The sequence below is a fragment of the Panthera tigris genome, chromosome C1 (genome assembly GCF_018350195.1).
Source record: "Panthera tigris isolate Pti1 chromosome C1, P.tigris_Pti1_mat1.1, whole genome shotgun sequence".
Classification (NCBI taxonomy): Eukaryota; Metazoa; Chordata; class Mammalia; order Carnivora; family Felidae; genus Panthera; species Panthera tigris.
The window spans coordinates 102,942,620-102,956,783 of record NC_056667.1 but is presented as its reverse complement, the minus strand read 5'-3'; the positions used below and the strand labels follow the sequence as shown (position 1 = coordinate 102,956,783).

The 14,164-nt window shown below is 47.3% G+C and overlaps 1 long non-coding RNA gene across 2 annotated transcripts in view; it reads left to right on the top strand.

Moving 5' to 3' along the window:
- The window catches only part of LOC122240836, a 43,474-nt gene extending 29,512 nt beyond the window's left edge, over positions 1-13,962 (top strand). For both annotated transcript variants that reach the window (XR_006220535.1, XR_006220536.1), the window contains one exon: positions 13,737-13,962. This is a non-coding gene — a long non-coding RNA (uncharacterized LOC122240836). The remainder of the gene's footprint in view (positions 1-13,736) is intronic.
- Positions 13,963-14,164: the final 202 nt, after the last annotated feature.

Here is a 14,164-nt window from a genome sequence, read left to right as displayed (position 1 = left end):
ATTTTGGGGCTTCTTTGTTGTCGCAGCAAAGTCTGACCACTAAGAAAAGATTCTGTCCTAAGCACTTGCAAATAGGATTGCATTTCACCTGTATCATACCGGTACTTCTCCGTGCAGTGGGTGTTTGTGTCCCAGTTTTGTGGATGAGGAAGCTGAGGTCCGGCAAAGTCAAGCAACTTGCCCAGAATCGTACAACAGACAAGAGGCAACACTCAAATGAAGGTCTAGCTGGCTTCCCGGCCATTATGTCATGGGCTACTTCCTTGCTTTCCCATGTGATCCACGGGAGGGTAATAGACAAAGAAGTTGCTAAGACAACGCTGCCCGAGAAGGGCTGGACTTCTCTCTCCCCCTCAAACCCTATTGACTCCTTTCTTTTCTTCTTCCTCCCCTCTCCCACCATCCCCACTGCACCGCACTCCCCCACGGCTGAAAACGCTCTTTGTCTTCTCGTTCTCTTCCCAAATGGCTATTAAAAACTACCTTCTCTGGAGAAGTCTTTCCAAATAACAAGAGAAAACATGGTCTTTCTTACCTTTATTATTTCCAAACATGCACGAAAATCTCTTGGCTATTTTTTCTCCATTCTTTATTCCCAAATGCACAATGTTTTTTTTTGTTTGTTTTTTTGGTTTTTTGGTTTTTTTGGTTTTTGTTTTGTCTTTGTGCTGTAAATGTGTATATTGCCACATTTCGTGAGCACCTCCTATGTGGTAGCTGCTGTGCTGGGGCTGGAGAGTGACAGGTGAGATATTTTGCTGGAAGAGTTTAAAACCTAGTGGGAGACAGCATTAAGCAGTTCATGTTATTAGATGTGCTAAGTTCTAGGGGCACCTGGGTGGCTCAGTCTATCAAGCATCCGACTCTTGATTTTGGCTCAGGCCATGTGTCTCGCAGTTTGTTTCGTGAGATGGAGCCCTGCGTCAGGCTCTGGTCTGGCAGTGCGGATCCTGCTTGGGATTTTCTCTCCCCCCCTCTCTCTGCCCCTCCCCTTCTCTCTTTCTCTCTCCAAAATAAATGAGTAAACTTAAAAAAATAAATAAAGTGCTAAGTGCTATCAAATCAGTAAGCACAGGGTTGTGGTCACACAGAGGAGGGCTCTGTGCTCAGCTTGGAAAGAATGATTGAGAAGCTTTTTGGGGCAGATGACACATAAGTTGAGCTTTGAAGGATGAGTGGGAGCCAGCCAGACACAGTGGCAGGGAAGGGAACAGCACAGCAAAGGTGTTGAGGCAATAACCACAAGGCATTCTTGGAGAGTCCCAAGTGGCTGGGTTTTGCTGAAGTGTAAGTTATAAGGGAGGATCGCAGCAGGCTATGGGAGGCGGAAGGCAGTGGCCGGAAATGGTCTGGAGACACAGAACAGATGTACCATCTGATGGCCTGCTGTACAACTCAACGGGTTAACATGCTGACAAGGGTCAGAGTGTGAGACCACATCCTGGTACTTGTAGATACAGCCCTGCTTCAATCAGAACAGCTGCTGCTGGAGTAGGCTTGTGGACAGTGTGTTTTTGAAGCTCCCAGTTTTCTCACACCTGTTTGCCTATTGCTTCCTGTGCGTTCCCACCCTGACCTCCCGGCTTCTCAAAAGCCTTCCTTCACCCCAGGAGGCAAGGTCAAAGCGGTCCTCTTTCCCAGTGTGTCAGCCTCCTAACAATGGGCTGCCAGCATCCGCAAAAGCAACAGTTTCCTGACACGTTATGTGCCAGGCTCTGTACTAAGTGCTGTAAATGCAAACGTAATATCATTCAATCCTTTGTTACCCTTGCTTTAACAAGGAGGAGACCAAGCCTTCTGGAAAATCCTAAGCCAGTAACAGCCAAGAGATGAGAGAATTTTGAGGGGGAGTGAGCAGGATTCGGGGGGGTGGGAGCAACTTCCAACTCCAACATCCCGCCCCACAGACTGACTATGGACATGTACTCTTGAGGCTATCAGTCCCGTGAGACCCAAATACTCAGCATCAGGAACAAGGCTAAGGAGAGCATCGTGATCTGCTGTCCTTGGGGTCAGCGATTATTATTTTCAGGCACAGGACCTGGCCAATGGCATATAAGTTATGTACAATGAACTATATAACTGGACTCCCTAAATTTAGTGTTGTTTTTTGTCTTAAGAGGGAGGACTAGAGAGGCCTATGTCTATACCTTCTGCCTGCCTCTGGCCCTTTGAACCACCTGACCCCGTTATTATGCTAGGTGAAATCAGTCAGACAGAGAAAGACAAATACCATATGATTTAACTTGCATGTGGAATCTAAAAAACAAACCAGATGAACAAGCAAACAGACAAAGAGACTCTTCATTGTAGACAACAAACTGGTGGTTGCTGAACGGGAGGCGGGTGGGGGGATGGGCGAAAAGGGTAAAAAGATGAAGGTACAAACTTACAGTTATAAAATAAAGAAGTTACAGAGGTGAAAAGTACAGCACAGGGAATATAGTCAATATATCGTAATAACGTACGGTGACAGATGGTGACTCCAGGTATGGTGGTGAGCGCTGGGTAATGTATAGAATTGGTGAATCAACATATTGTACACCTGAGACTAGTATAACATTGTATGTTGATTATACTTTAATAAAGAAGCTAAGAGATAAAACTGCCCGGCCCCATAGGAACTCACCAGCCCTTAAAGGCCACAGAGGCCAAACCAGGAATTTATTGAGATTACCCAGGGCCACCTTGCTCACACCCAATTTATCCTTGATCTGACCCTCTCTCCCCCAGCCCTCAGCTTGACTTACTCAGATTTCTCCTTCTGGTTCTTTGGGCTCAGTTTTCCCCACTTTTCCAGAGGGATTCTATTACCCTCTCCCTTGGTTCCAGTGCTTGCTGGATCTAGCTCTACTCATGCAAACCCAGCTTCTTACCGAGTGGCAGACAGGTGGGAGCAGAGATGCTGATACAACTGGGTGCTTGATAGAGGCTACTGATGGGGGGCAATAATGAGAGCTGATATTTACCGAGCACTCCCCTGACCAAGTATCGCATGTTAATCAACCACATTCCTAAATCCCATGGTTACTTTTCCATACTCATCTTCCTTAGAATGACCTGTAGGCTACACTTGACTTCGTCCACCTGCCTTGCAGGACATCACAGTCTCTGGATTTTCCTCTTTTGCACTCTCTTTCGAGAACTCTTCTTCCTGACCCCTGAATATTGGTGTGGCCATGGCTTGGTCCTTGGTCTTCTTTTCCATTTGTACTCACTTCCTTGGTGACCCCACTCACTCCTGAACTTGTATATCAAACTACCTACTTGACATACCTGCATCTAATAAACATCTCAAATCCGTGTCCTTCCGATCAAACCTACTCTACCGTCAGTCTTCCTCATCTCAATTGATGGCAACTACATCTTTCTGCGGAGTCATCTGCTTTCCTTTACATCCAATCCTTCAACAAATGCTCTTGGTTCCACCTTTAAAATATGTCTGGAATCTGGCCACTTCTCACCACTCCACTGCTAGCACCTTTGTTATCTCTCGCCTGGATTATTGCAACAGCTTCCTAACCATTCTTTCTGCTTCCATTCTTACCCTCTATAGTCTGTTATATCACATGGTAGCCAAATCTTTTAAGACTGTGTAAATCAGACCATGTCACTCCTCTGCTCAAAATCCTGTGGTGGCTCTCTCTTTTCCTCAGTGCAAAAGCCCAAGTCCTATGAGGTATCCTGACACCGTCTGGTCTTGTTACCTTTCTGACCTCATCTCCTACCCTTCTTGTCCTCCCCTACTTGGTTCTAGTCACACTGTCTTCCTTATGAAGGAGATCAGAATATGCCATCCCAAAATACGGCATATCTTTCTGGCATGTGGATTATTCTGAGCCAAAGACAATTGGCAAACAGCAGATGTAGGATGAGCTCTCTGTCCTCTTTCTGTCTGCCTAAAAGTGGGTCATAAACTCCCCTTGTGAAGCTCTTCCCCACCCACCCCGCTCCATATCAGGAAGAGGAGACAACTCTCATATTGGAGATGGGGCCAGCTTGAATCTGCATAAGAAACCTTACTGAAATAACCCTTGTATTACATTAGTTTCCTTCTGTATAACTATTTACCCACAATTCACTGCCCGTGGAAGCCCACATCCTTTTTCTTTGTACGGTACTTCTCTACAAATTTATTGTTCTTTGTTAAAATGGTATATGAGCTCCCAGCCCTAACCACTTCTTTGGGTTTTTACTTCCTTTTCTGTGTATACATTAAAAAAAATTAAAATATTAACATCAAGTAAAATTTGTTTACCCCTTCTCCTGTTAAGCTATCTTTTGTCAATTTAACTTGCAGTGCCCAGAAATGGAATACGAGAGGATACTGGGAAGTTTTTTCCTCCTCTGCACTCTATTTCTCAAACATGCCGGGTGCACACTTGCCTTAGAGCTCTTGTACCAACTGATCTCTTTGCATAATACTTTCCCCCCAGATGCAGGCTTGACTCACTCTCTTATCTGCCTCAGTTCTTTGCTCAGAGGTCCCCTTCTCAATAAGACTTACCCTAATCACCACATTAAAGACTGCAAGCCACCCCCTGCACACTCAATCTTGCCTTTCCTGCTCTATTTCCACGCAGCACTTATCACCTTTCATATTAAATAGTTTAATTATTTGTGACTTCTGCCCTTCCCTCCTGTTAGAATGTAAATTCCAATCAGGAATGCAGTAGTACCTAGAAAAATAGCTAGTGTTATAAAGCCGTGTGCTTCAGGCCCTCCTATAAGCACTTTACATATGTTAAGAAATCTGGTGTTGGTATCAACCCCATGAAGTGGGTGCTATTCTTATCTCCATTTCATGGATGAGCACACTGAGGTGTGTAGAAGTTAAATGAGTTGCCCCAAGTCACACAGCTAGGCTATACTGCCTTCTGTCTTCTGTCGCATAGCACATTGTAGGTGTCCAGGAAGTGTTTGCGGCATTAATACATGAATAGACAATGAGGACAATCACTAAGTGAATCATTTTATTGCTACCATACAGATGAGCTGAGGGTCAAAGATAATGAGCAGCCTGTTCACGCAGGTAGGTGTGAAGGTAGGCGGCAGGGCTGGGGTCTGAACTCAAAGTACTGCTTCTATTTCTATCACTTAACACCATAGACAGGGGGTGATCATAAACGGCTCGGGGACGCCCAGTGGCTCAGTCAGTTAAGGGCCTGACTCTTGGTTTCAGCTCACATCATGATCTTACGGTTCGTGAGTTCAAACCCTGAGTCGGGCTCTGTGCTGGCCACGTGGAGCCTGCTTGGGATTCTCTCTCTCCCTTCCCTCTCTCTCTGCCCCTCCCCCCCTCACACGTGCTTGCTCGCTCGCTCTCTCTCAAAATAAATAAACTAAAAAAATAAATAAATAAACTGCTGATCAGCATGAATTTTCATAGATTCTCATTGTAAACCCTTCATGCGAACTTTCCCTAATGCACGTGTCCAGGCATCCTCATGAAATACCATGAAGGAGGTGGGAAGGGCATTAATTTCCAACACACTAATACGAAAACTAATCTCATATAGGTTGATTAGCTTTCTCAAAGGAAAAACATAACTCAGGGGCAGAGCTACTGTTTCCCAGACGGATTCCAATTTCCCAGTAATCTACAGAAATGCAGAGGAAATGAAGAGTTACTCCCATCAACTTAACTCCTTTGTCTTAAGAAGAATGCTGGAGTTGAGACCTGCGTCAGTTTGTGACACCAGATTTGGGTGGGGACTGGCCATGCGTGGTCACTGCTGTTCCCAGTTCCCGTCTGAGAGTCACTTAGGGGCGCAAAGTCATTTTTGTCAGCTTTCCAAGTGTGCATTGGGGACCAAGTTGTCTTGCTGCTGGCCCAGCCAGCTCTCCGTCTCACAGAGACACCCCTTCTCTGAGAAACTCATTTATTTATATGTCTGCATTCTTGACTTCACCATGTAAACAGTGATGGATATCAGAAATATCTGGAAATGGAACCCTCTTAGAGTGTGTGTTGTTTCTGAACGCTGACAACATGGGCCGCTCAGAGAGAGGGCAGCTCAAATCTCCCCTGGCTGGAACAGCACACAGTTGTCAGGTCTTAGGCTGGACTGTCATTAGGGCCGCTGCAATGTCTCTTCTCCTTTATTCTCAGCTCAGATGGTTCCTTCTAAGCCCTCTCCCCTGGGCTCTATGAGAGCCCTCCTCATTTTGGATTGTCATCATCTGTTTACTGTGTCTCCCCAGCTAAACTGTGAGATCCCCCAAGAGCAGAGGTGGGTCCTGTTGATCTTTGTATCACAGAACTCAGTGCACAGCCTGTTGGGGTCATAAAATTTGGTGTATGAACTGATGACAGACACTGATGACGTGTGGCCTCAGCCAAAGGGGGGAATGGTGATCACATGGGGTTTGTGTTCTAGTTACAGGACCCATTTTCTGCTCCGACCAACCTGTCAATTACTCTTTTTGCAAGGGGCTTGCAAGCCCTGTCCCCATTGTCACATTACAGGTAGGGCCACGCAGAACCGGGCGGGGGGGGGGGGGGGTGGGCAGAAGGCAGGCAGCTGAGGGAGAGACACGAAGATGATGAAGGGCTGTGGGCGGGATGGTTTGTCACATGTTTTGGAAGGCATCTGAACCTTATTAACAGTGAGTACTCCGTGTACATTCAGACCAAGCCAGGTAGAGATGCTGAGCTTCTCCTGAAAGCTTCGATGAGGTCACAACACGAAGAAGTGACCTGTCCCCAGGTGGTGCTGGGACAAGCATAGTGTGGCACTCGGGAAAGGATCGGCAGTATCTGGGTAGAGAAAGAAGACAAGAAATCCAGATCCACTGAGATGCTGAGGCAGTCTCTTGGGGACTGCAGGCTAAGAGTCGCTACCAATTCCTTACTCGGGAGGGGTGGTGCGTCACCATCAGGTTCTCACTGTGAGGTGTTTGCACCTGTGTATGATCATGCTGTCCACTTACCAGAGAGTAAACGGCACACAGTTCTTTTCCCCCAGCAAAGATGAAATTAATGTTTTCCTTAACGTTTTCATAACTCTCCAGATGTCTGATCTCAACCCCGTAGATCTGACAACTATGTTGGTCCTGATTCTAGAGTTCCGTTGGGGTAGGACTTGTTTCTTAACAAAGGGTATTCTTGTACACGTGTGCTCTGGTTCAACCTGGGACGTGGGAGGTGCTCTGTCGTGATTCAGTAAAGGAAGGAATTTGGCCTGGGCGCCTGGTGCCTTCCTTGGTATGGCTTCTCCACAATGCCCGCTTGGCACCCTTTCTCTAAAGCCAGTGCCTTCTCCTCTGGACCCATCTGTCTCAAATTTTTTTTTTCCTTTTTTTAAACACTGAGCTAATGGCTAAGCATTGAGGAATCAGGGTACAACCCACAGTACAGCTCTCTGCTTCATCACTTTGCCGAAGAGCGAGAAACAAACTTACTCAAAGGAGTATCTGAGTGGCTGAGATTTATTCCCTCTCATCTTTTCCTCAAGTTCAAGTTAAACAGTGACAGATTCTGTTTTGGTTTCCTTGCTTTCAATTCCCTAGATAGGAAACCATCTGCCTCGATGAAAATGATCTATCCCTGGAAGTGTGTGTAATGGAGAGAGAAAAAAATGGGGCCCACTTGGTTAATGTTGACTATGAATTTCTGGTGTGAACCAACCACATCAGCTATTCAGTTGGTAGCACTACTGTTGAGAAGACGGCCAGCCGACTCCAGATTTGGGGCGTCGGCAGTTCTAGATTTGAATCCAGGCTCTAACACTTTCTACCTGTGGGACTGGGACATGCTTCTTCTTGTCTGTGAGCTTCACGTTCCTCATCTGTGAAATGGGGACTTTAATGCCTACTTGGTACATAGCTACAGTTGAGTCATATTATTGTGGGAAGGAATGTCATCAATATATCCAGCGAAGGGTGCCGATATTGGACTTTCATTTAACATGCTCTCTCCTTCCAGAGACATTTTAATAGGGCCCAGCACCTTGCTCCAGGGGGGCCCGGGGGCATTCTGAGGGGGGCCCGGGGTCGTGCTCAAGGTCTTGGGCGAATCACACTGGGTGCGTCAGAAGAACAAGAGCTTCCAGGATCAACAAAGTTTAGAGAGTAGGCCTCAGAAACAGGCAGGGTGGTGACCAAAAGGAGGACACTGAATTCACTTAGCTGATAATTTACGTACCAAGTATGTGCCAGGCATTGTTTGTAGGACTGGAGATCCAGTCTGGGGGGGGGGGGTTGCTGGGGTTTACAATGTTTTTAAGCTTATTTATGTATTTATTTTGAGAGAGAAAGAGAATCTCAAACACTGTCAGCTTGGAGCCCCATGGGAGCTTGAGCTCACGAACTGCAAGATCATGACCTGAACCAAAATCCAGAGTCGGATGCTTAACTGACTGAGCCACCCCTGCACCCTGGGGTTTACAATTTTATTTTATTTTATTTTATTTTATTTTATTTTATTTTATTTTATTTTAAACGTTTATTTATTTTTGAGACAGAGCATGAACGGGGGAGGGTCAGAGAGAGAGGGAGACACAATCCGAAGCAGGCTCCAGGCCCTGAGCTGTCAGCACAGAGCCCGACGCAGGGCTCGAACTCACGGACGGCGAGATCATGATCCCAGCCAAAGTCGGACGCTCAACCGACTGAGCCACCCAGCCACCCCTACAATTTTAAACAAGGTGGTCAAGTCAGCCTCCTGAGAAGGTGACATTTGAGCAAAAACTAAGGGAATGAGGAGGTATGTCTCCAAAAGATACTGGACAGCCTGGGTTGGGGGTGAGTGGACAAGGAGTAAAAGCCTGGAGGGAAGCATTGCTCCCAGGCCCCAGCGTCAGGCCTACCCACAGTGCCTGGTGATGTCAGAGAAGGCAAAGGGCAGTGTCTGTGCTCATTATGTTTTTTATGGACCAGCCAGCAAGGACTCTTCCTCCCTCCCCCCCACCATTACTATACTGGATCTCTGCCTGTCTCCAGCAGCCTCATTTTTTTAAATTAATTTTTTTAATGTTTATTTATTCTTGAGAGAGAGACAGGGCGCGAGCAGGGGAGGGGCAGAGAGAGAGGGAGACGCAGAATCTGAAGCAGGCTCCAGGCTCTGAGCTGTCAGCACAGAGCCCTACGTAGGGCTCGAACTCACAAACTGTAAGATCATGAGCCGAGGTGAAGTCAGACGCTTAACCGACTGAGCCACCCAGGTGCCCCTTGAGCAGCCTCATTTTTAACAAAGCACATGGGTCAGCCCTTCTCTGAATTACTATTGCTGTGTACGGTTGTGCAGGTTGGACACTGCGTAGGATGACATACCTAAGAGGTTTCTGTTTACATTTTAGACGTTCTAGATTTGTATATCATGATAACTTTCTGGGAGGTGGCAGTGAAGTGTCCCAGTGAAAGCAATATATTGCAATGCTCTTCTGTCAGGATAAAGTATTTTGAAGAAGAACTTTTTCTAATTCACATTAAGGCACCTGGCAACCTTGAAGATCCAGATTTCCGAGAGGCGCCCCCTGTGGTTTGTCGGGGATAGATTTACCGGTTGAGACAAGTCTGTCCTCTGCCGAAAATTCTACTGTGGCTCTCAGAGTGGAAATTCCGGCATTTCTGTGTTGGAGGGTCTTCAGATAGCAGTCTGATCAGAAGACTGAGCGAGCCCAGAAAACGCACGGCCAAGCTGCATTTGCAGGGCAAGCACGCGGTGTTGTTTGAGTTTGGGGAAGCAGCACTCGCACCACCCCTCGACCCCACCCCTGCATTGGTTCCTTCTCAACTTGGGCTCGGCTACCTCCTCTAGCCTCGCTCTCATCAGCTCTGACTTCCTCTGCAAAGCCTGTTCTAATGCCCAAATCCCGCTCCACACACACGCGGTCACTCTGTTCTGGTGCTCACAGACATTACACCAGTTCTTTTTTTTTTTCTCTTTTAATTGTTTAATGTTTATTTACTTTTAAGAGAGAGAGAGAGAGAGAGAGAGACAGAGTGTGAGTGGGGGAGGGGCAGAGCGAGAGAGGGAGATATAGATACAGAATCTGAAGCAGGCTCCAGGCTCTGAGCTGTCAGCACAGAGCCCGATGTGGGGCTCGAACCCACAAACCATGAGATCATGACCTGAGCGGAAGTCAGATGCTTAACCGACTGAGCCACCCAGGCACCCCTACACCAGTTCTTTTTAAGTATCTGTTCTCTCTCTGGAATTAAAATGACAGCTTCAACTGCCTACGTATCCCACTAGCCTGTGGACTCCTTGAAGGCTGGACTGTGTCTTATCGACTTTGGTAAACCCTCCCTGACACAGTAGTTGCTCAAGAAATGTGCTGTCGAGCACTGTTTCTCAAACGCAATTACTAAGCATCATCTGGTGATAATAAAGAGAACGGTCCTTTTAAATGATACATTTTAAAATTGCGGGACATGCCACAAGCAGCTTCTAAATCCTTTGTCTTAAAGGCTGTTTTTTCCATCTGTCACATTTGTGTTAAGCCTGGTAGTTTCTCAGGAGCTGAGATACTATAGGCATCAAGTAAACACACGTGCAGATAAGAAGAGCAACCTGTGATTACGGGGTCACGATCGAATAGCCCAGGCTACAGCCTTTGGGCTCGAGGGTGTTCATTTGTCCTTCTTTGGGGTTGGAGAGAAATCTCCTACCCCAATATGGCAAGCATGGGCTGCCCAAAGCCCTGAGCCCGTATAACTGGGCCGCCCCCTGGGTCTTACAGCCGGTTTTGGTTTCTGCCAGGCTTGATCACTGGGGAAACGTACAGAGTATGTGGCCTTGTAACCCCAACACATAAGTCTTCGTGGAAAGTTGCCATTCTCAGGCGTCAGGCATGTCCGTGAGCAAAGTCCCCAGGGGGATGCTGGGGCAGAAATATCCCAATTTAAAAATATTCTCCAAGTGGCTTCTAAAATGTGTACAAGTTCAATTACTCTCGGCTTCCCTGTGCTGTGGCAGCTGGTCTGTCTGTGTTTATTTGCTCCTCTGACGCGTGATTATTCAGAGGGACTGCATTTGTCTTGCTCTGTCTCCTCCGTGAGAGGCTGGGAGCCCCTCAGAACAGAGGTCAGCTCCCTCACATGAGTGGTGGGCCTGGCTGGGACTGTTGTGCTCCAGGGGTGGACATTAGTGGAGGCTGGGGACAGTTTGGGCAGCAGTGGGCAGGGCTGGGTGTGGTCTGGGTGGCAGTGTGTCCATCAAGAGAGAGTAGCATGCTGGTATTTTCTCTACTGGTGGTAGAAACCATCCTGGGTGCCATCTTGACTCCACTTTCTGTAGGCAGCCAGTCCTGCCTGTTCTGTGTCCTTGGAGGCAGAGTGAGAGCAGTCACTGGCCTAATAAGGCACAGTGTCAGAGGGTAGCTGGCAAATGTTATAAATATGATTTAAGCAATAGAATCCAGGGGCTCCTGGGTGACTCAGTCAGTTAAGCATCCGACTTCGGCTCAGGTCATGATCTCGCAGTTCGTGGGTTCGAGCCCCGCGTTGGGCTCTGTGCTGACAGCTCAGAAGCCCAGAGCCCGCTTCGGATTCTGTGTCTCCCTCTCTCTCTGCCCCTCCTCTACTCGTGCTCTGTCTCTCTCTCAAAAATAAACATTAAAAAAAAAATTAAAAGAAAAAGTCTCCACAACACCCAGTGCTACATTTGGATGTCTCTTTGCCATTATTAGCAATGTGGCCTCGGCTGGGTTACCTAATCTCTTGCTTTCTTCATTTAGAAGATCTACACTTGCCTCCTAGGGTTTTCATGAAGGTCACCTAGGATACTTTAAGTAATCAAAAACACATATGTCCCAGGGTGCCTGGGTGGCTCAGTTGATTAAGCGTCCTACTTCAGCTCAGGTCATGATCTCAGTTCGTGAGTTTGAGCCCCGCATCGGGCTCTGTGCTGACAGCTCAGAAGCCTGGAGCCTGCTTTGAATTCTGTGTCTCCCTCTCTCTCTGCCCCTTCCCGACTCACGCTCTGTCTCCCTCTCTCAAAAATAAACATTAAAAAAACCCCAAAAAACAATAGAATCTATAGTGTTGAGAACAGAAGGGCTGTCTCTGAATTCCCTTTGGCTGGCCAGGTGACTGGGGCCGGCCAAGCTAGTGGACTAGGACTGGAGGAGAGAATTCCTTACTGAAGGTTTTGGGGAGATGTCAGCCAAAGAAGACATCTAACTAGGCTACAAAAAGTAGTGGGGCTGGGGAGATAAAATGGGGCCCAGCCTCCTTTCCTCAGTCATCTCATGACCTCTGTAGCCCATAAGGCACTGACTGACCCGAAAGGATCCTGGGCCCAGCTGGGACGGCAGCCACCTCATATATCCAGGGAAGGACAAAGGGGCCCTGTTTTAAAGCCCACGTAGGTGACTTCGGTTGGCAATGGTTCTCCACTTCATGCCTCTTGGTGTGATCCTCAAATTGACCTTTGCAGCCTTGGATTTCAGCTTTTAGTGTTGGTGCCATAGACACCCACCTTGTGTTAGTCTGATTTGCTCCTCGTCTCTATGTGGCTTGTTACTGTCGTAAAGCCTTTCACGTCCCCGAACACAATCCTGAGAGGTGGGTAGAATTACCAGCCCCATTTCATGGATGAGAAAGATGATGCTCAGAGAAGGGAGGTGACCTGTGCAGGTCATCGCACTAGTGAGCAGTGGAGCCAGAGCCTGGACCCAGATATTCCGACTGCATTTCTGCTTTGACACGTCAGTTATGCCCATAAATCACTGGTAGTCACACTTTTCTAAGTGCCGTATGACCGTGTCCTCCAACGTATGTGCGTTTAATTACCCATAAATCATAAAATGCCTGACAGTGTTAATATATAAGCATGTTATACAGCCTATGAAAACATATTTTTAAAGGGCAGAAAATGAGGGGCGCCTGGGTGGCTCAGCCAGTTGAGCGTCTTGACTTCGGCTCAGGTCATGGTCTCACGGTTTGTGAGTTCGAGCCCCGCATCAGGCTCTGTGCTGACAGCTCGGAGCCTGGAGCCCGCTTTGGATTCTGTGTCTCCCTCTCTCTCTGCCCATCCCCCACTCACATTCTGTCTCTCTGTCTCAAAACAAGTAAAAATTTTAAAAAGGGCAAAAAATGAAACAAATGATGTATTTTTTAAAGCCCAGGGACCAACACTTGTGGGTAGGAGCTGGGTAATGGGGATTTATTTTTATTATTTGGACTACTTTTGTATAGGTTTAAGATCTTCTCATGAAATGTTAGAAAAAACAAACACGGAACAATGAACCAAGAAAGGGGGCCAACAAACAGTTACGGAAGCTCTGGGCAGGAGCCGCAGATCCAGGCAGGGTAAACTGAGAAGAGGGGCCAGGATTGCCCTGCTCGGTCATCGGGCACGTGGGTGACAAAGGCAAGGGCTGGATGAATTCTGCTTCTGCCATGTCATCAATACCACTGTAGCATGTCTGTGCTCCTGCCTCTGTGAGGGGCCACGGGGGGCTAGTGGGCAAGAGGCTGGACTCCAGAGCTGGACTACTGGGCTCACGATCCTGGCTCTGCCACTCGCTAGTTTTATAATCCTGGGAAGTTTCCTAACTTCTATGTGCCTCGGTTTCCTCCTCTGTAAGGAGGGGATAATAACAGTGGCTCCTTCACTGGGTCATTGTCTGGATCAGATGATATACACACATCATTTGCATAAATTAATATTTAAAGTAGGAAGGACAGTGTTGGAAACATAGTGCTACATGGACTGGCTGTTGTGATAATTGTTGTAGAGCTGTTACATGTTGTTTTAATGTTATTATTATTCCCTCTTCCCTTTCTAGACGTAATGGGATCTGATTTCTCAGGGAGCCTGCTTCCCCTGTTTCCACCTCTGACTCAATCTCTGAAAATGTCTGGACCAAAAAGGTGCAAGTACTTCCTGGGCAAGTGTACTCTGGGAGAAGAGGAAAACAGTGGTGCCACATGTAATGGGAAACAAAAGCTGATGGAAAGAAGTGGGATGATGTTTCAGGAAAGGAAGTATAGCTTCAGCCGTGCTAGGTACGCCGTCCACTTCACGGGGTCCCAGCCTCGTCATCCCTAAAGCGAGCGATTTGCTGCAGCTGATACCAGAGGTGCCTTTCTGAGTTGACATTTTTTGGCTGTGTTCTGCTTCCCTTTGAGCTACGATCACTCTTAGGATTTGGAATTTCAAACAGTCTCCTGGGTTTAGCGCCTGATCAGAAGATCTCCCGATCTCAGGTTTGGT